This window comes from Athene cunicularia (assembly GCF_003259725.1).
Source record: "Athene cunicularia isolate RWA chromosome 3 unlocalized genomic scaffold, athCun1 chr3_part1, whole genome shotgun sequence".
Classification (NCBI taxonomy): Eukaryota; Metazoa; Chordata; class Aves; order Strigiformes; family Strigidae; genus Athene; species Athene cunicularia.
In genome coordinates, this window is record NW_020799097.1 from 119,965,896 (window position 1) to 119,988,186 (window position 22,291).

The 22,291-nt window shown below is 38.1% G+C and overlaps 1 protein-coding gene and 1 long non-coding RNA gene across 6 annotated transcripts in view; one reads left to right on the forward strand and one right to left on the reverse strand.

Annotated features, from left to right (window-relative positions):
• MACROD2 (MACRO domain containing 2) overlaps positions 1-22,291 on the forward strand; it is an 887,639-nt gene that overhangs the window by 164,961 nt on the left and 700,387 nt on the right. The gene's annotated exons all lie outside the window — the stretch shown is intronic.
• On the reverse strand, positions 12,426-22,145 carry LOC113478030. Its single transcript, XR_003397993.1, has 3 exons — positions 22,134-22,145; positions 19,765-19,770; positions 12,426-12,552 (listed from the first exon to the last, which is right to left on the reverse strand). It is a non-coding gene; the product is annotated as an uncharacterized LOC113478030 (long non-coding RNA).

Consider the following 22,291-nt stretch of genomic DNA (forward strand, 5'->3'; position numbering starts at 1 on the left):
CAAACGAATTAGGTTGTTTCATTGCTGTTGCCAGATGCAAGAGGCATCTTTTTGTGTTTGTTAAAGGAGCAATGATGAAGTGCTTTAAGCGTTGCAAAGGTTTCCCCTTCTAATCATGTAGAAAAGCAACAACAAAATAGCTACAGCTGAACTTTCAAAGTTTTTTTCCTACCAGTCTTAGCACTCAGGTGAAAATAATTCAGGCTTGTTCTGTGTTCTATATATGTGACTAAATATTGTGCATTTAGGTACAGGAGAACGAGTTGATGTCTAGGTGGACCTTTTGCTTACATTTTTGTTCATGGCTTGTTCCTCAAGGCTCAATAGCCTTGAACACGTTGGTGTTTCAGTGGTAAGGATGCTTGAGATTGACACGTTTTGCCACATAATAAAGTCAAGAAGGAGAAAACAGGACAAAGACTTCAGTTTGTCAGTACTTTGTCTTTAGTTTTTAGATGCTGTGATCACCTTTTCCATGGCCTGCTCCTTGATGGGCAGCACACAAACGTATGGACAAGAACAAATGGGCATTAGAGAGTAGTGCTGAGGAAGGACTAAGCTTTGGTAAAAGAATTACTCAGGGCTGCAAAATCCTGCATGGAACGAATATGCCAAACGCCACGTAAACATGGCTTGTGTATTCTCCATCAAGTTGTGGTTAATAGAGGTAAGAGTTGATAGTGAAAGAAAAAAAAAGCAGCCCTCCTCAAAAAAAAAATAAATCAGGAGTTAGCGTGCTCTGTTCATGATGCCTGGCAGTGTCTTGAAAGCCGCGTGGAGAGCTGTGGCACATGTCATGAAATACTGAGTTTTTCCCCGTTCGTGTAAGCTGTTTCCATTCTGTCTCATTTTTCTCACAAGTGGCATTTTGAAAGCATCGTGTTTTGTGAAGAGTATCTGTACAGTTTTATTTCTGGGTAGTTTATTTAAGGGAAAAATATCTTTATTCTGCCCATTGTAGAAAAAAAAGCTGATATACATCCACCCACTCAAAATAAACCTACTTTGGTGGATTTGAACGGGGCCTTCTGAGGACTTTCCTTTCATAATAGATTGCCTTGCCTATAATCAAGATACATAAGCTCCTCTTAGAACTGCTCATGTTTTTCTTCAGAAGACCTTCTGGGCTTTCGAATAGCCAAGCTCTACTGACAGGCACAGATCTGCTGTGGCATTTAGAGGTGAACTAGAGAGGCCAACCATAGCGTATTCCTACCTGGAATAAACTGTGCGTGATGTTTTCTTCAGAGTTTGACCTGCGCTATTAAGTGTTCAGTATTTTCTTCACCTTCATATTTAAGAACTGTTAAGATGGAATTATTTTGCAAATACGATTGCTCAGTCTCTGTTTTCCAGATGACATATTACGGTGTGAAATTTCTGGTTTAAACATCACTTATAATCTCAACTGCACACAGCTACAGAGCCCAACTTCACCCTTGAGGAGTTCCTGTAGTGCAGGTGGCAGGATACTGGCAGATTAATTTATGTCATAAAGCCTCCAATTCAGTCATTAATTTCAGGTTTCCACTGTCTACTTTTGCGGGTAGAAACTAGCTGGTGCCATTGGTATTCCTTCATGAAAATACAGAATAAAAATCAGACAAATGGTCATGAGTAACATTGGAGTTTTAATCTGTTCCGTTTTCAGCGAATGGTAGGAGAAGGGTCGTTGTTTGACCCACTACAGTTGAAGTGCCATTGCAATATAGGATTTTGTTGTTTTATTTGTTGTTAACTGCATAAACAAGTGGAAGAAGGGATGGGGAGAGTAAAGTTAATTTGAGAAGAGATAACTCTTCTGAGACAAATTTTGCTAAACCAGAGAGGTTAAAATAGTACTCACTGAGCACTAAATTTAACTTTTTCCGTATTTATTTCCTGTAGGCTTGATTAAATTGTCTAGTCTCAAGGGAGCAATTTTTTTTCACATTGTGATAATGATTGGTATTCAATACCCAATTTAAGTTGTTTGTTTAGTAATTCAATATTCATGATAAATCTTGGTAAGTGAAACTTTTTGCATATACATCTGAGTTGTTGAAAAATGGCTTAATATCTAATCTTAATAGTGCATATATACATTTAAATCTTACATACTTCTGTTTGTCAATAAATAGTATGATTCCTCCACACATTTGTTTACAGTTCCATAATTCTATTGTCAACACTTATGACACACCAAGGGACAAACTTTAAATGATCTATAGGGTGTCCAGTAAAATGTTAAGAGCTTTGTTTCTCAGAGAAAAGAAATACCATAATGAATGTGAAAAGATAATGGCTATTCTTCAATCAAGATACTCCCTGGTCTCATGCGATCTGTTAAATTTCAAGCTCTCAGATAAGGTTTTCTAGTTAGCAGCTATATTCCCTCTCAAGAGAAAGGCCTGATAAATTAATTTGAATCTGAAGTTTTCTTGACTACCCAGGGGTAGTTGGAGTTATCTTTCATGAAGGATGACTCCGAAAAACAGAAAGCAGTTGGGAAGAGACAGGTAACATTTATTGGGGCAATGAAAAAAAGAGGCTGTTTTCTTAAATGTGGATGTTGCTTGGATGAAGCCTGCTTTAGGCGTTGACATCTAATAGCTGCTTGTTTATATATTTGCCTTCTTTCTAACTTAAGTTACTTTAATTTGGTTACTGGAAACCATATGTGCTGAAACTGAAATAAAAATGTCCTATCACAGTAGAAAGCTGGACAGCAACGGGTAAGAAGGCAGCTTGACAGAGAAGCAGATGGAGCGGAGGGTTGTAGAAAAGCGAACTGGTTTGGTAACGTAGACCTGTGGCAGGGAGAAAGCAGCTGGGAGAGGAACTGAAGAAGAAAGAAGCACCTAGTAGAGGAAGTGGTTGAGAGAAAAGGTCTTGTGTATAACCTTGGAAAGAGAGGAGAAATATAGGGATTAGCTCAGGGGGAAGAAACCATGAGGGGAGCTTGAGAGGTAATGAGTGCTGAGAAGGGATGACTTTCCTCTGAAAGAAAATCTTGGAAACAAATAGTGCTTGTTGGCACTGATAACAGCCTCTCTTTTGGGCTCAAGATTATTTCTTTGCTCAGATGTAGCAGTTCCCAAAGGGTAGCTCTCAATTAAGTACTACCAATTGTGGTATTTTGGGCACAACTGTCTTTAAACGTGCAGTCATGGAAGGACAAAAGGGTCGTGTAAGACAATCCTTTGCAGGAGTCTCAGGCCAGATAGAAGTAATGAGTAATGTGAAAATACAGCTGCTAGCTTTTAAGTTCATACAAGCTGATTTAAACTTGTGTCTGTGGATGAAAACCTGGTCTGAATTAGTCTCTGATGCCTTTCTACTTCCTTGTGACAGTATCTGCTGAGTGCTCGAGTTCTCCCGCTGTGCTCACTGTGCATTTCTGCTAAGGGCTCACTTTATTTCTAATTGTGGATTTCTGCTTAAGAGTATTACTCTGGTGAAAACCTGGACTTTTCTGCTGTGTTGTTTGACTGTGTTGCACCAAAGCAAAAATGCTGACGTGCTCCCAAACTGCAGTAACCTCTTACTCTTCAAGATTTTGGAAAATGTTATTGGCTGTCCCTTATTCTCCTCCAAAGTGCATATTTCCAGCTCTGAATATGCACTATGTGAATGCTCTAAAGTTTATAGGTCAAAGCTATTTCTGAACCTAAGGAAGGATATTCACAGAAGCTAACTAGATCCACCATACAGTCAGTGGGAATAGGGACATTGGTCCACAGGCTGGGAAGTTCGGTGGCTACATCCACTGAGTACTCCAAGTTGCTTTCTAGAAGGACTGATGACTACATAGGGAACCAAGGAGAAGAGTACATTGTGCTAAAATTATTATTTTTGAACACCCTTTGAAATATAATAGTCCAAACACTGTCATTTACAAATTCCCAATTTGCTTTCTGCTCATGTGGCTTCAGCAGCGTTAGCTAAAGTTGGCTGGTTTAGCAAATATTTTTTGTCATTACATATATTTGCTATTACAATCTTCAAGTGTAAATCATGGAAAAGTAAAAGCATTAAGCGGTTGAATAGTAATAAAAATATCTCAACTTGATGTTCTAGACATGATATATATACAGCCATTTACAAAAAGAGATTAAAAGGGAAGAAAGAAGAAAAATCTTATGTGATCGTGGCAGTTTTTAAAGCTGCTATGAGTTTTAGTAGGTTTTTTTCAACAAAAGATAAAAAAAAATTCATTAATAAGTAGGTGATACTATACAGAATTTTTAGTAACAACTTATTTTTTTTAACTGCAGCTGAGTAAATGCTCAAAGAAATTTCTTGCTTAACAAAAGAGAAGCTGATAATTTACCTTTTAAAAATATTCCTTTGGGATGTAGAGTTTTCTTATAGGTCTTTCAGAAGATGTCCTGTTAATAAACAGTATTTTGCATCTTTTCTCATGAACTTTGTTTCTTCTGATGAGCTTTTTAAATGATGTGTTAAAGTACAATGTGTGATCCTTTTTCGTTGTATTTTTTTAACAGAAGGCTTTCACATGTGAGTACAATACCATTCATAAATGGTCATCGTCCATTATTAAATAGATGGTGTTAATAGAGAATTCTTAATGCATTCACCAAGCTTCTTAATTAATATTGGTAAAACCTGGTGTATATCTTGGGAAATAATGCAAGATTCAGTTCCAACTTGCTGGCTCTTTATCAACCCTGCTTAAAGCTGCTGGCCATCAGGGTCTTATGCCTCCCATGCCTATACTTAGGATTTACCTGTTGAATATGATTTTGATGACAAATTTAATGAAAATTCATATGTGGAATAATAATTTTACACCATGGCAACGGTACGGTATCAAAACATTACTGCTCTTCCTGTACTCATTTTCATTTACTGGCCAGAAAAGTGGTTTGTGATTGGGGACTCTCAGAGGCTTTTGAAAGCAGAGTACTGATTTTTGGGTTGTTTTTTTGTGGTTTTTTTTTTTCCCTTCACTGGATCTATAGGCTCAGTGTAGGTCAAAAGTCCCAAGACAGAAAGTATGCATATATTAAAATTAACTGGAACTCCCCCTAAATAAATAAGCAAACCCCCCAAATAACCTAGCTTTGACAGAAAGGTACGTAGAACTTTTTTCTCCTCAATAGTAGCTCTACAGTTCTCTCTCGCAGCAGGTTAAATTAAACCCACTGGGTTTACTGGGACATTTTTCCCTATAAAGGTTATAAAAACACCTCCTTTCCTCTAACAATGGACACCATTTCTAAAAGCATAAAACCTCTCTTGCTCTGGAGCCAAAAGCGTAACTGGAAGCCTGGTTTCTAAAAGAGCTGTTTGGGGCTTTTAGGTCAGTGTTTGGCGAGTCCCACACTGGGCTGTCACAGTAGATCTTCACCAGTATCGCTCGGCTGGGCTGGGCTGCTCCTGGCAAGGGTGCTGGCTACAGAGACCCATAGAAGTTAGCTGGCAGCGTAAGTAATTGGCTGCAGGGGGAAGGTCAAAGCATCTGATAACTGGGGCTTCTAGTACTTTCTAACAGTAATTGCAAGAGGTATTAATTTTGTCTGTCAAAACAGACTAAAGCAGTATTTAGGAGCTGAAGATTATTCATTTAAATTATGAAAAGGCTAAAGTTACAGTGATGGATGTTTTGGAGGATGCAAGAGGGGACTAAAGTTATATTTAAATATGAATCCACTGTGAAGCTGTCATAACATCCCATACAGTAAAAAGTGTAATTGCTGAGCTGCAGGATTTGTTTTCTGAAACTGTACTTGGGACATACCCAGTCTTCTGCTTCTACGTTATTTTTCAGATTAGGGAACTTAATCTTTTTAAGCCTGGCTGTTTAGTCAGTACTGACCTTCGTGGTGGTTGTGGCATAAGAGCTTTCCATGCAGCTCTGAGTTTTGGCTGGATCCCACAGGAGCTTTGTAGATTGCTTGAAAGGGGCTTGAACCTCCAAATGGACATCGTCTGGAATGATTGATTTTGAAGAACAAGAAATAAAGGTTGAGTGCATTTATTCTTCTCAAGAGTCCTTTGGGTCCACCAATGGTTGAATTTATCTTTATGAAAGGATATTTTGCATGCCGGACGTAATGCATTTCAAATCTCAGCTTCAGTGAGATGGCAGTGATAGAGTACATATTAATATCCTCTCTGTTCTAAAACTAACATGGACTGTTTCATTTCTAGTTCAGCTTTTTTTTCTTCATTTTAAAGAACTATCTTGGGTGCTTCAAACAAATGTAGTCTTGTTCTCTTGAAGATTAATTTGGAAGTTGTAATGGTGGAACATATCATCTGATTGCATTAATAACAGTTGACTTCATCCTGCCACATGAAATGCAGTTAGTGTGGTCTCAGTGAAAGTTTTCTTCAGTTTGTTACAGGAAAGGTACCCATGATAGTGATACTGGTATTCCCCACTAACACGTACAACTCATTTTTGTGTTGTTTCTTGTAGGATCTATTGCAGCTTTTATAACCATAATTGTTTTTAAAAGTGTCTCATAGATACATTTCAAGAGGTGTACTTAAAATTTTTCATGTGAATTGAAAATATAAATAGATTGGTGTATCTTTTGGGAGGGGGAAAAAAAAAAAGTGTTTTGGCAATTCTTTTGTCCCAATCTTGCCTTTATTTACTTCCTTGTGACTAATGGTTTTTGTTAATTGTATCTCTTTGTTGGTTTGTTTTTTTTTTTCCTCTGGACCTTGATTATTCTGTTTTCTTAGTTGTTGATCTTGCAGAGGAAAACTAAATTTTATCATGAATGGAAGAGAAAAAAAAGCCATCAGCTAGTAAGGAGTTACAGCTAATAGATCCATGCTTCTGGCATATTTAAATTCTTTCCCCAATTTATTCAGTAGAGGTCTTTTTAGTGCTTCAAAAGTCAGTACCTTCAGGATTTTGAAGGTACATCTTTGCAGCTTTACCCATCTTCTAAGAGAAGAAAAGTCTAGGAAAAAAATCGGAAAGGATTGGATAGAATATCATCTTAACTGGGGACTGGATAGGGTACATGAGGACATCTTAGATAAGTCTAGAACTTTTAAACTCTTTGATTGAGGTGTATTGCCCTATTAGATATACTTGATCCCATTACAGTACTGCCTTTTAAATGTTCAAAGCCGGGTGTTTTTGAACAAAAGTTGTGACTAAGTGATGTGTATTTACCATAAGCATGAGGATTCTTCACCCTGGGAGTTTGTATCTCAGTATCCTTGATTAGATAGGCCCTGCAGGAGAGCACTGTAGACTCAGATTCAGGCTTGGTGTGTTAGCTTATCAAGATACTACTGCTTTCTGCAATTCTTTACAAACTAAGGGAATTTGTAAAGACTTCATGAGTACAGACATCTTGGCACAAAAGAAGACCTTGTGAAAAGCATGTGTCTTTTCTTGCAACAGAGTGATCTTTTTTAAAAATACATGACATTTATTTTAAGAGCATTCATGGTTTGCCTTTAGGTAAAGTTTGTATAGTTCAGTTTCTTGTATTTCTTTGCAGATTCCAGGATGCTAAGTATCGCTATGGTATTCTCCATACACCCCACTCGCCCGCCCCACCATTTCCATTATTAAAAGATCAGTGAACACAATTAGTTAAAAACTTGTCTTGCATTAGTCGTTTCCTTTTTGGAGAAAAATTATTTTTCTTGTCTGTGGTGAGCCAGAGTTTCTCCTTTTTTGCGGTGCATATTATAAAACACAAAGCTGCCTGGTTGGTGAATTCAGCAAAAAGAAAATACTTTGTTCCAATATTTTTAGACGTTAATTGCTGTATCTCTTACTAGAGCCAGTCCTTGCTGTATGGCAATTAGTTTTCCACTTTTGGCAGTGACCACAATGTCTTCCAGTAAGAGTCACTGGCATACTTCTACCCCTTTCTTGTACGGATCAGATGGCTTTAGTAGAATGTAAACTAGCAGTTTAAATGAGGTTACTGAGATTAGTCATCTGGACGAAGAAGATTTAAAGTAGACTTGATTGAGGTCCTTGAAATTATGAAGTAGACAGTAAAGCCATTATGGTCAAAGAGGAAAAATGAAAAAAAAGAAATTAAAAAGCAATGAAAGAATGGATTTGTTTTATGTTTTGCATATTTCAAAAGAAATAAAGGCATTATATTACCAAGTATTTTTCTGATCAGCATAGAAGTTTCCTTGTGACAAGAGATAAGAGAAACATACCATGAAATAATTAGCTTTTAAAAAGGGGGTTTCATAACACTAAGAAATACTTTCGCTGTGGAAATCAGGTGGAGAAAAACATGCATACTTACTTATCTCTCAAACTACTTCTATGTAACTCTGTGTTTATCTTAACAGACTTGTTTAAGAGACCTTTCATCTCAGTATTTTTATATCATATGGAGCATTTGAATTTGGAGCTTATACTTTTTTCTTTCACTCCATTTCTGTTTTAGAGATTATTTCCTTTGTGTCTCCATCCTGGGCTTCTTTGTTAGGATCCATTCTTCTCCTGGTGTTATTCTTCAGTTTGGTTTCTACTAGAGTGTTTTTCTACACTTAGGACATTTATCTCCAGGTTTTCCCTTGATTTCTCCTTCCTCAGTGTGGACTAATAAAACAGTTTTGTTTCGGAGACGTGGCAAGGAAAGAGTGTGGCTCCTAGCCTAATCTCTCCATGTGCATGGACAGCTCTCCCATGCTGGAATTATTATCTTCTTTCTTTTGGTGGGGAAGAGAGAATTAAACCATCCTGGGTGGTGCCATGTTTTTCTTTTCCATTGCTGTGTGCAGGAAGCATTTGACCAAAAGACTGAGTAGGAAGTGCAGCTTAAGACTCAGTGGAGCTATGCAGGTTGTGTGTGATCAAGGCTTCACAATACAGAAGTAATAATCTCTTCCCCAGATTTCACACCTTGGAAGTAGTCTGCGCTTGAGTTTTATTCTTAGTTTGTGGCTTGCTGTTTTTACCTCCTCAGTCTGATGGCTGTTTTCTAAGGAATATTAGAACTTGTAGCTATTTTTGGTCATTTCCTCTTGCTCACGTGCAGTATCAAACTGTTGCCACCCAGTATTCTTGTGCCACCACGTGTAGCTTTTCTCCTTTGTTCTGGTGTAAGAAGTAAGGTGGGTTTTTTCGTTGTAATTTTCAGTAATTAAATTGATTAGAATTAAACTGGTGGGGAAACTGCATTTGATTACACAGGCAATACAGAGGAGGTAAAACTCATCTAACTAGGTTCCTTTCCAGCCTTTAGGCTTTTAATAGCTAAGTTAATTTCCTAGAGGAATATAGACTGATTGAAGGAAAAAACTATAATCATTAATTGCAGCAGATTTAATTTGTTTGAAGTATTACGAAAAGACTGCCTGAGACTTCAGGGGAAGAAAAGAGCCGTGCTCCTGTGCAGTCACTTATTCCAGCCAGAGTAGTATGTTTTTTGTTGCCTGTAACAAATTCTGGTAAAATTTTTGGACTGTCTGGGGGTTTTATACATATCAGTAGGAGTGATATTCTTAGATTACAACATTATTAGAGCTAAATTAACAGAAAGTCTCTTCTTGCACATCATGACCATAAACTTATGCTATGTATTTAGTAGTGCAGGTTTCATATTGTAATCTACCTACCTGATGCTTCAGGGACTTAAGATCTTCTTCAGCTATCCAGTGAACCATTTCTTTGCTAATGTGGTTATAGAATATGAGATTGCTGTAGTTGCTTTTCAGGAAAAAATAGAATTTTCCATATTCAATGAAGTGTTGTTTTTTGGGGGCTTTTTGTTTGTTTGTTTAAATTGTCATTTAATTTCTTTCTCCCTGATGATTAGAGCATGTGACTGGTATTTTGGGACCTTTCTCTATTAGTTGCCACTAGAGAAGTAATTTTATAGAGAGTTTCAAAAGATGAATCATACCTTTTTCTTTTCTGAGCAGCTATAAAAACATACTTTACCTGCCTTACAGATGTGCTTACATATCCCATAAGGTGCCTGTAATATCCTTTGACATTACTGGTCTGTGTATTCATATAAGCAACATTTGCCTAATTCTGTTTTTGACTTCTCAATACATTTTTCAGAAGTACTCAGCTGACTCATAAATCATACTAGTAGTATTACAATAATGAAATGAAGTGTTTGCTATGCAAAACTAGATTGTAGTATTCATATTTGTGTTTTCTATATGTGGAATAGATCACTGTGAGTACATGCTAATCCTGGATGCAGAAGGTCGATATGAAAGTTGGAGTTTCTTAAGATTGTGAATTTTTATGATATAAAGTATAGGAGAAATGATAACTCATTAAAATACCAAATTACTGAGAACATGTTTTCAGAAAGTTGCACTACATGGGCTGTATACATTGCAACATTTGGGAGAAAAATGACTAAACTTGGACTGCAGACGTTAATCCTAGTGTGGTTTTTGTGCTACATGTATCTGTCTCCCTTTTTGCCTTACAGAAAAATAGGTAAACCAAAAACATAGGAGTACTTATTTGAGCAACACTTTTGATCAATACTCACTAATAGGAAAAAAAAAAGGCAGCCTATCTTGAAGTGATTAATCAGCTTCCCCAAGTTTATCTTTGGTCTAATTGTAGAAAATTTTTTTTCCTTTGTTTCGTCTGTCCTACATTCTGATTAGTAAGCCACAGTCCTTCTCATTGAAGCTTTCAGTGAGAATACCTCCAACAGTTAGGTGCTATGATATAAAAAAGCGTGTGATTGAGCTGTGGCCCAGGCAGAGTCAAACTTGTTTGCTTATTTGTTTTACATGGTGGTACTACTCTTGAGTCAATGGGCAAACTGTTACTAGAAGCAATGAAAGAAAATGTTAGCAAAAATAGCAAGTACAAACAGTTTTTGTGGTTTTGGGTAGTGGTTATAGCTGAAAGGATTTGTGGTGGAAGTGCTTGTGGTGACGATGGTAAATTAACCACAAGCATCTTTGCCACCAGAGGGTGAATTCACATCATCGCTCTTGGGTTCACAAAACACAGAGGTCCCACATTGCCACCTGACAGTGTCTGCCTCTCGTCACTTCTCCCATTTAGGGAAATCAGGCTTCCTCATGTGGTCTTCTGATCTGCATCCAACAGTCGTGTCTCTTCTAGACAGCTGAACTATGTTGTCTAACTGGGAATAACCCTACATGACAAGGTAGCATGAGTCCTGCTTGGTATGGGCAACATTTTCTAAATTTGATCAGTGGTATTAGCAGGAAGCAAGGATGGAAAATTTTAAGGGATGATGCTCTGGTGCATATACGATGAAATTATTGATTAGGTGTTGCAGCTTGATGATTTCTTTTTCTGCATGGCATTATCAGTGTGTGACAGTGCAGCCAGCCTACCCTCTTGTTGAGTTTCAGAGAAAATGAAAGATTCTTGTCCAGTCTAACCTCAGTAAATTTTTCATCAAAGCCTTAATACCACTTCTGCCAGATATTATCTGCTTGAATGCACAATCTTGTAACAACAGTGCCTATTTACTGCAGGTTTTTTTGATAATAGCTTTAATCTCCCTTCATCATTAAAAAGTGCCTGGAATCTTACAGATCTTGAGAGTATAATGAAACACTCCTTGCTTTATTTCTCATGCAGCCATGGGGTACCCAAGGAGCAAGTATGCAGGTGCTACGAAGGCAAATGAGGTGCAGGGCACTTTTTGGTAGGCAAGTAACTGAGTAGTACGGCTCCAACCTGATGATTGTTGAGATAAATCATGACCTGTGAGCATCTGCAGCTGGGAAAGATTAGAAACCCCCAACGACCTGACAGGAAGAAAGAATTGTCCCACACGATCTGAAATCCTGTCATTGCCAGGTATTTAATCTTTTGGGTTTTGGCTCTGTCATGCCTTTGAAAATATCTACAGGCCTTCACATAATTTTGATTACTTGTGATATCCCTTTTCGTTAAAGTTCCTGAATAGTTTTTTAAGCTTTCGAGACATGTGAAAATGCTAAGCTAACAGTAATATTTTTTTCCTGTATTTTTTCAAACTTTAGATTATGTTTCACCTTTTAAGACATGTAATGGATTGTATGTTCCAGGAACAGTAAAATGGAGAAGATAATTGATCTCTCTCTGACAGACTGGACAGGTGGGCCCATCCAAACCTCATGAAGTTCAACAAGGGCAAGGGCAAGGTCCTACCCATGGGTCGGGGCAATCCCAAGCACAAATCCAGGCTGGGTGAGGAGTTGAATGGAGAGCAGCCCTGCGGAGAAGGACTGGGGGATTATCAGTGGATGGAAAACTCATAATGAGCCATCAATGTGTGCTCACAGCGCAGAAAGCCAACCGTGTCCTGGGCTGTATCAAGTGTGGGCAGCAATTCGAGGGAGGGGATTCTCCCCCTCTACTCCACTCTTGTGAGACACCCCCTGCAGTGCTGTGTCCAGCTCTGGGGGCACCAATGTAAGAAGGACACACACCTGCTCAAGCAGGTCCAGAAGAGGCCACGAAGATGACTGGGGGCTGGAGCACCTCCGCTGTGAGGACAGGCTGAGAGCGCTGGGGGTGTTCAGCCTGGAGAAGTCTCCAGGGAGACCTTAGAGCGGCCACCTAGGACTTAAAGGGGGCTATAGGAAAGCTGGGCAGGGACTCTTTATCAGGGAGTCTAGTAGAGATAGGATGAGGAGTAACAGTTTTAAACTGAAAGAGGGTAAATTTAGATTATGTATGAGGAGGAAATCTTCCCTGTGAGGGTGGTGAGGCCCTGGCACAGGTTGCCCAGAGAAGTTGTGGCTGCCCCCTCCCTGGCAGGGTTCAGGGCCAGGCTGGACGGGGCTTTGGGCAACCTGAGCTGGTGGAAGGTGTTCCTGCCCATGGCAGGGGGGTGGAACTAGGTGACCTTTTTTAGTCCCTTCCAACCCAAACCATTCTGTGATTCTAAGCTAATTTATCATAAAAGAGCCAATTTCTGATTTCTCTGACAGAGTAATTTGATGGATACACTTTATTCTTAGTATTGTGTCATGGTCTTCTCAAGATTCTTCTCAAGATTTTTTTTTTTTTTTTTTTTTTTTTTTTTAGCTTATAGATGGTAACTTTTTGAAAGAGTTAAGATAAAAGTATGGATAGTGTATTTGAGAACAGTATACAGAAAGATTTGGGACAATATTCTTATGGACAGTGTAGGATGTCCAGTGAATATTTTACTGTAATGTGTTATTCCTGGTTTAACTGAAATGCTGAGGTTATTATGTTCCACTTTCCCTTACAAAGGAATACGTGACTGTTGTTACACAAATATTTAGCCCTATAGCAACAGTTTGGGCCTATGTTTGAAAACAAAAAGTACAGTAAAATACCTAACCAGATTCTCCCTGTCTTCTGTCATGTGGCTCACACTGACCACAGTGGGATCTGCTTGTAATTTCAGGCTGTATAAAGACAGGATCGTTAGAGAGGTTATACAACACCTTCATATGCAGAGAATGTTACATTCACCCAGTTGGATACATTTTAAAGCAGACCTTCCTTCGGTGCTTTACTTGAAGGCTCTTCAAATCCTACATGTCTGCGCTAGTTGCTTGCAGGAGCTTGTAATTCATTGTCAAAATCTTCCTTCCAGGCTGCTTTTGCAAAAACGTTGCAATAACACCTTGCCTTCCTCGGAACTTTATGGCAAAACTTGCAAGTGAAGTCTTGTCTGCATAGCTGGAAAAAAGTGCGAGGGCTGTTTTGGTAGGGAATGAGGTGTGTCTTCTTTTTTTTTTTTTTTCCTTCTTCTTTTTCTTTTTAAAAACTGAATATTGTTGATGAGTGTTAATACCCTAACAAAAACCAGTGGTGTGGGCACCTACTACTTTTTCTCCAAAATACACCCAGTGAGGTCAGCCCTGCAGCTGTAGCTGGGATTGACCTTGCTTAGACTATCTATGAGTAAATCAGAAGCACCGCAGGGTGTGCCTGCACCACAGGGTTCCTCTTACTGCTGGTTACCCTGTGGAAAAATGTGCTGTGCTGCCGTCAGGGCAAGGCCCCAGGTAGCTTCTTTTCAATAGTGACCTTTGATTTCATGACAATTTAGGGTTTTTTATTGTTTTGAAGTCTTAATGTTGATTATTAATGTTTCAAGACTGAAATGTGTTAGTTTTTATCACCTTTTGATTTCTTCTTGATTTTCAGAGCATAATTGTTGCTTTATTAAAAATTTCTGCAATCAGACATTTTCCTTCTTGAAATCAAATATTATGCAATTATTTCCTAGGGAAGGAAATTGAAATTGAATTTGTGATTAGCTACACCATAAGTACCATACCAATGTTTTAAAAATAAAAGAAAAAAAAAAAAAAAGGAAAAACTTATAGGGTAGTGTTCTTGTGTACAGGTAGACTTCAGGAGGTTCAGAGCTACTTGTAATCTTGAAAAGACAAAAGCAAAGAAAGCACAAAGAGCTTCACTCCAATTCTTTTCTGTTTTCCAGATAACGTGTTCCTAGTACCTTTGGTATACTGGAAAGATGCATGAATTATATAAATGTCACTAATTATTTTGAAATAATTACAACCAAAACTGCTTTTCTAATTGTGGAGGTAGAATTTAAGACTACCTCTTATTGTATTTTGCGTAGGCTTTTAAGTATTGATGATTACTCTACTTAAATGGATTAATTATATACTGCAGCACTTTGATTCCCTTTCATGTTACATTTACAAACCGCACAAATGGCCCAAATTATGAGTTGAAGAATTGGATGTAGTAGACCAGAATATTTTTTTACTCATTATTCTGCCCTGAAATACGTTCCTGTTGCTTTACGTTTTAGCTCGCCTGTATTCTAAAATACCTTGATGATCTAGAAGGCAATTTTAAGTGGTTGAGAAAACCACAAACTGACACACAAAATGGATGAAATCTTAATCATAGCTTTCCCTTTAGCACTGGGTAGTGTGTGTGACAATTTATCAACCTGTGTTTTAGAATGAAATTATTGCTGCTTTGCACCTGTCTCATGTTTGCCAGAAAAAAATGAGAAGAACATGAAAAACGAGCATGCCCTCTGCAAAGGGGTTCATGCAAAACATGACGATGGATGTTTCTGTGCTTACCAGCCAGTTTTAGCCTTTTCTAGCTCCTTCTCATTCAAACTGCTGCTTTTGATTCAACAAGTCTGTTGAATGATGAGCTCAGCCTCATCAAACAGGTTCTTCTAACTGTCCTTCACGAGTTGCTGGTGGGAAACTTTTCCTTTTGCATCGCTTTTTTACCTTTGATTTGGAATAGATGTTTCTGCCTAGATGAAAATAATATACGAGTGGATGGGTGTGAAGGGTATGAATTTCATTGGTATGAGTGTGTGTGTGAACTGCTGTTTTTGCAGGATTTCACCTGGAAGTGTTTTGCAAAGTTGTGCTTGGGACTGAAGATCTCCTGATGAATACTGTTTTTAAAAACAAGTTCATCTGTTTGTGGTTTTTTTTTTTTTTATATTCTTTTAAGTTACATTTTTTTCTACGGTTGACTGACTTCCCCAACAAGAAGCAGTTGTGGTGATTTGGAGTCCTGAGGCTACTGTAAAGTGTATGCTCCTTTTAAAGTTGGAGCCTAATCTTGAGTCCATATGGAAGTTTATACAGCAGCATTTCGGAGGCACTCTAGGCCAAAAGCCTCCTCTCATGTTCTTTTCAGTATGTGTTAGTCAACTTCAGTTTCTGTTAATTTTCTCTTACTCTGCATTAAAGCAATTAGTGTATTTCACTGTAAGATAAAAACCCGTCATTTTGCTCCTTCTGCTTTGAAGGTCTGCCTCCGATGTGCTCTAAATTATAAATGCCAGACTGATAGCTGTGTGCTTATTTCTGTACTGTGTTCACAGTATACTGCTGCTGACTGCTGCCTTGCCTACGTTGGGTTTTCTGGGTTTGTTGTGGTTGGTTTTTTTACTCTTCATATCAGATTTCAGAGATGCTTTGCATATGACTGATTAAGCTTAATGGGTGTAATATATAACTTTAAAAAATAGCTTTCTTGCATAAATGCACATAATGTATTGAGTTGGTAGTGTATTAGAAGAAGAAAAATAACTGAAAAGTTATGACAGTTATTGTTTCCTTATTGAATTCAGAATGTTGTGAAGGCAATTTCCTTGACAGAATCAACTCCAGACCACTTACTAGTATGCTGATTTTTTTTTTCCTTGATCTACCTATGACATACCTTTACAAGCTTGAAATGGGAGATAATGACTACTTGACTTTCAAGGATGGCAAAACTTAGTTTTAACAATTTGTTCTCTATGCAGAATTTGTGAGGGAGGAATAGAATAGCACAGGTTGTATGAGAAGTAGACCACAAAGCCATTTTATTAGTTCCGGATACAAAACCTGTACTTTTAATTGCACAAAGCCTTCCGTTAGATTTTATTTATCCTTTAAGGCAGGACAGATTTGTAGTGTGCACTTTCAGTATCTAGGAAGAAAGCAAGGCATGGAAAATTCAGTCCCTTTCTTTTGTCTCTCACATCATCTGCTTTGTTAAGACAAATAAATGATGGAAACTTCATGAGCTGAATTGTTTGGACTCATTAGGTCATGCTTGTAGACATCTTGGCTTTTTAGAAAGAGAGCTTGAAGTCGGTACTGTTTTGGTAACAATAAAACAAGACTGGGTAGATGTTCACATCTGTTTACAGAGGTTTTTTATGGGCAGAAGAGGAGGAGATTTCTTAATATATAGAAGCTCAAGTCTTTGTACATCGAGAATGTGATGTGCTCTCCATCACCCATGAAAAACAAGCAAACCCCAAAACTATTGGGCTAAACTCCGAAGCATTTTAGGAACCCTCAGGAGCAGAGCGGGTCAAGGCCAGGCCTTTGGCCGATGTGGGGTTTGCTCCAAGGAGCTGTCACCTGAGGGCCGGGGCGTGCAGAGCAGCCAGTCCTCTGCGGGGACCAGCCCACTGTCCTTGAACCCAGGGTGTAGCCCTCTTGTGAGGCTCCAGACTGTGCATCAGCCAAAGGATTCAGTCCCAGTTCGGCTCTTTGGTGTTAGTCCAGAAGGATGAATACTCTCTCCAGGCATACAGGGAAGCCACTTGTTTGTAGAAATCTTCTGCAGCATAGAAAACAGTTAAGTAAATTGCTGCTACCCATATTACGGAGCTGTTTCTGCTCGTGGTTGCATGCAGGTTTTCGTCACACCCTCTGTATGGAGTATCTGAAGACACTATTTACAGAAGGTGTCTGAAGATGCTAACAGTGGTACTTACTGATGTGCCCAAATGTTTGAAGTCGATCCTATTTTGTAGGCTGGGTGGTTTTCTAATTTCTAGTAGTCTCTGCTTTGCAGCATTAGGCACTTACATAACTCTGCAAATCCGGCTCAGTCTGTTATTATAATATTGTTTTACCTCTCCTGATTGCCGTGGCTTTGTGTGCAAGGAAGTATTTTGAGTAAAGTTAATTATAGTGGTGCCGATGCTGTAGTATACTGTGTATGGCTGTATTTTATTTACTATATATAGTTCAAAATTACTTCATGATCTTTAAGCGTAAAGCTTTTTACTTTAAGGCACCAAAACACACCTCATGTTAAAAATGGTTGAATGTTCCAGGTGCAGTTGTTACCTCACTCTTCTTTGTTCTCTCTGCTTTCTTGAAAAAAGATCAAACAAAATGCAGTGACAGGTAAGGATGTCTCACAAAACATGTAGGAGAAATGTAGCTTCCCGTTCCATAAATTACTGGTACTCTGCTCAACAGCTGCCTGTTATGATGTTTTATTGATGAATAAAAATGGTGTCTGAGGCAATAGAATGTCTTGCATCTTACAACACTGCCAGTTATAAAAATGTCTTCTTGAATAAATTTCACAATTAGAAAGTATTGACAAAAATATTTAATCTTTTTTACATCAAAATAAGCTCAAACATCTGCTGCCAAAGTCAGACAATATCAAGTAATCTTTTAAAAGTATATTTTTATTATACTGACAGATGCATGGCTGCATGACATAGATGTCAATTTATGTTACTAGTGCCATTAATACTTGACAAAGACATGCTCCCAGAAGATTTTACGTTTTTAAAATGTTGTCAGATGAGTATATGCCAACAAAAAGTAACCAGAGTTATTCAGCTATGTTGTTAACAAAGCTAAAAGCATGTTATCTCCAGAGACATCACAAAAATTGGTATTCGCATCTTTTCTATTTTCTAAATTCCACAGAAATGACAGCAGAAAAAATAATTATGTGCCTGCAAATGTCTGTTTAAGGAATGCATACATACATCCTTCTTCACTTTTTATACCTTTTGGATTACAGCACAGAAAGATTTTCAGTTTCATTTGAGGTGAACGAACTTCTTCAGCATTCATTTGCTTACCACAAAATTTCAAATAATCCTACTACTTGGCAAGGATATTGTTACAGAGAGAACATTGAGGAAAATGTTTGCCAGAGTTCCTGGTCTGCTTGTTCAGTCAAAAAAGTGTTGGAAAGCCATATGACTTAAATCATTAAGAAGGGTGAGATTTAAAACATTCATGTCCAGTTCTTATTTGTCAAGTATGCTGGTATATTCATTATTCAAATTTGTACATTTTAGTAACTTGAGATTTCATTGTGGGTATTCCATAATGAGAGACTAAGCTTACTTTAAATCCTTCCCTTCCAGGTCTTTTATTTTCCTTTTATTGTTTTTTTCTTTTTCCCCACAGAAGGGTTTTGGAAGGAATTTTGTTTCTTAGAGCAAGAGTGGAATTTTGTGTGTAGACCAGACGAGCATTCATGGAGTTTGTTTAGTAGCGCTGTCCGGGTGCTGCTAATCTAGAAGCATAAAAGTCTAGTCTGTTGAGGTGTCAAGTCATTTGAAATACTGAGTTTCTGGTTGAAACTGGGGTCATAAACATCTCATTAAGGGCTATATCATTGTACTCAGTGACTGTTTTTTTCTCTTAATTTCTTTCATTTCTTCGAGATGGGCGTGAACTTTGTCGAAACACTTTTTAGTGCCAATGCATGTAGTGTAATGAAAAGAAGTCTAGAACTAAAGCTCTGAAAGCCATATTACTACTTCAAGGTGTATTTCCATTTGTTCTACTGAGGCAGGCTATGAAGGTGAGATCTGTCTCTCAAAACGCAGAGTTCAACTCGTTCTAAAGTAGTGGTAATGGACACCATCTCCTGTGCTGTGATTTGTCTCATCCTGAAGCTGCTATTTAAAATACACTACAGGACCCAGTCCCCAAATGTGGTGGTTTTTTTCTTTAATTATTATTATTTTTTACTGAAGCCTATGTTACTGGTGAAGGCAAAATTATTTACAATTAGATGAGCTCTCACCTCTGCTGCCTCCTGCGAGCCATCGCTAAGTGAGATGTTTTGGATAAGGCTTTATCAATGTGTGTTATATTTCAGTCTGACAAGAAAGTATGTAGTCTGCTGGCTGCTTGACCATTCTGTGTCATCACTCCTCTTAGTATAAATGAGTACATATTAAAATAATATTTCAAGGTTTTTCTTGGGAGTGGATTTTCAGAATTAATGCTCAGGAATCTGTTGTGGACTGTAGTTTGTAAGGAGGCGATTTTAGAAAGGTTGGGCAGGTTGATTTGAAAGGGTAACGTGGGGACTGAAATGAGGTGCAAGAAGTCTTTACCTCACATTTCTTTGGAGCCCCTCTCATTTCTTGTTTTCTTTTACTGTTCTTTGCCTTGGTAACTTGGTAGCAATTCAGTCTTCCTCTCTCATCTCATCCCAGGTCTCCTGTGACTTGAGAATCCTGTGCAGCTCTGGAATAAAGAAATAAGGACAAGGAGTTAGTCAAGATGGATTTACTAGCTGTCTACAAATGTTGTAAAGTGTGCTACCTAAGGCTGGGCATGCCCTAAGTTACGTGGGGGAGTTGTGCATGTGCACAGTGTAGTGGTGCAGCCTGGGGAGCAATTTGGACTGCATCACATTTGGAGGTTGAAAGCTCCCAGGGTCCCACCACTGATTACTCATACTCACCTACCCACAGTTGAACCTTTGCAGCAGGAGCCCCTTGCAAAGCGTTTTGCAAGACTTGATCATTTGGGAGAACTGATGGACAAAATGCAGCTGTAGATTAACACTGAGGGACTTGAGAAGAGAGGCCATGCTTGTTCCAACATAATATGGTATGATTACAGCCATGGGGCTGTGCTGACCTCCTCTCTGAATCCAGGTGAAAACCCCCAGCTCTGGCTGGGGAAAAGTGTTCGTTAGGTGCTAAGTGACAAGTTACTTCTTTAATGGTAAGGCTTTCCCAAAGATGGAAAGAGAGGTATAATTTATTGAACCTTTCAGATACAATCTGAAAAATCTGAAAATAAAAGTTCTTGCTTTTTGAGTGACACATTATCTTTCTGGAAAGGATACTGTGGATATAATTCAGTCATGTTCCTTCCTGCCATCATAGGAAAATTGTTTGATTTTCCTTCTAGTATGCAAGTATGATTCTTTTTTTTTAAAAAAAAAAGCGCCTATGAATTATTACTGCAATTTCAATAGCTGTAGTAGATGCACTGCAGCCAAAAATCTATTTGAACTGTTTTTGCTGTTTCTATAGAGAAGTGTGTGATGCTGACTTATAGGATATGTTATTAACAAGTTTTAGAAAGTATTGGAAAGATGAACATTGTTAGGGAAGCTTAATGAGAGAAACATAATTCTCTGAGAAGCCATCAAATGGGAGTTTGCAATGGGGATGTTGGCTGGGTATCAGAAGAAAGTTTTCTAGCAGTGGAAACTGGTTACAGTGAGGTATAACGGGTCATAGCTGTGTCACTTCAGTCTCTCAAACATAGTATCTGAAATCCTAGAATTTGACTCATTCAAGAACTAGAATAGTAACTGTAGGTGTCTTCCATATTGTCAAAAAGAATAAGCTTGAATAGCGTTCTCATGGCAGTAGATGACACTTCGTTACTTTTATTTTCTTCTGGTATGAAGTCTGCTGATTTTTATCTCAGATAAACTCATTTTACTGCAGGGGAGGTGATGTTACCTGTTACAGGCCACATTTGGAAGCTGCTATAAAAATATGTGGGGCTGTTTTTATTAAAAAAAAATATTCCAGACAGCAAAAAGGAAGTCAGGCACTTCTTTGTAAATGGCTACAAATGGCTTTGTTATAGAAACAAAGATTATTCGCCTCATTTTCTTCCATCTAATCTTGCAGAGGGTTAGAACCAGACTTGGATCAAAAAGATACATGAAAACATACCTCTAGGTCTTGTTCTCAACAATTTATTCACTCAACGAGTGTAGGAGCAGCTAGTCCTAGGATGGATAACTGTCCCTGTAGTTTGCATTTTATTTGATCTTGTTGGCTATGCTGGATATAAAGCTGCATATTTATTTCTTTAAAGAGCATTGCATTTTCAATACTCTAGAGCTACTTCTTGAGTCACTGTAAGGTAATAATATTAATCGTATGTGTTGCTTTTAAAATTAAGAGATCTTGGGTATGCTACTTTGATGGAAAATCTATCTTCTCAATGCAGACAGTTTCACTGCAGTGTCAGGGAAAGCTGACTGCAAGTGGCTGAGCTGACAGTGGATGTTAAGTCAAAAATGTTTGTAGAATATCTGAAAAAAAAATTGAGGAAGACCAAGGTAACTGTTGATTTTTTTGTAAAAGTCTTAAGAAAGTGATGGAAAAAAGCAGCAGCAGGGAATTTGCTATTTACAGTCTCCTATTCAGGAAACAGAGGGAAATCATAGAAACAATAACATAGAACAGTAGGAAGTTTGGATACTGGAAAATATGTAATTTATTCTGTGTATCTTGCCATCTACACTTGTCCTAGAGCAGGAAATGGTTTGATGTCTTGCTTCTCCTTTACTCATCAGCGAGCAATAAGTACCTGTGTCCATCCCGTATACTCTTGCTTTTATACTGTGTTTTATCTCTATTACGATACGACAGGGATTTATCTCCCACACATCTAAAGGGTGAATACTTTACTGAAGTCAGGCTTAGAAGCCTAGGCTGTCCTTCTGTTTTTGCCCAGCCTGTGAAAGGAAAATGTTTGGCATGGCTCCAATTCTGCTAGCTTAATTTGAAGGACCATCTTGTGTCACCATGCTCTGAAAATTGCTTTCCATAAGTGATTTATCCATTTCTGGCATGAGTAGCTGGATGGTTACAGTACAGAGGCAATTAAGCATACTGAGTGAAATCCCGACTTAATTGCATACAATGGTAAAACACCCTTTGATATCAATGGGGCCAAGGTTTCTCATCATCATCCTCAAAGGTTCCGTGTCACAGAAAACAAGGAGAGCTAATCAAAAGTTGCATCAAAGTCTATTTAAGTTTCTCTAAAATGACTTTTATTTAATTTAGCAATCAAAAAGGAATGTGGTTTA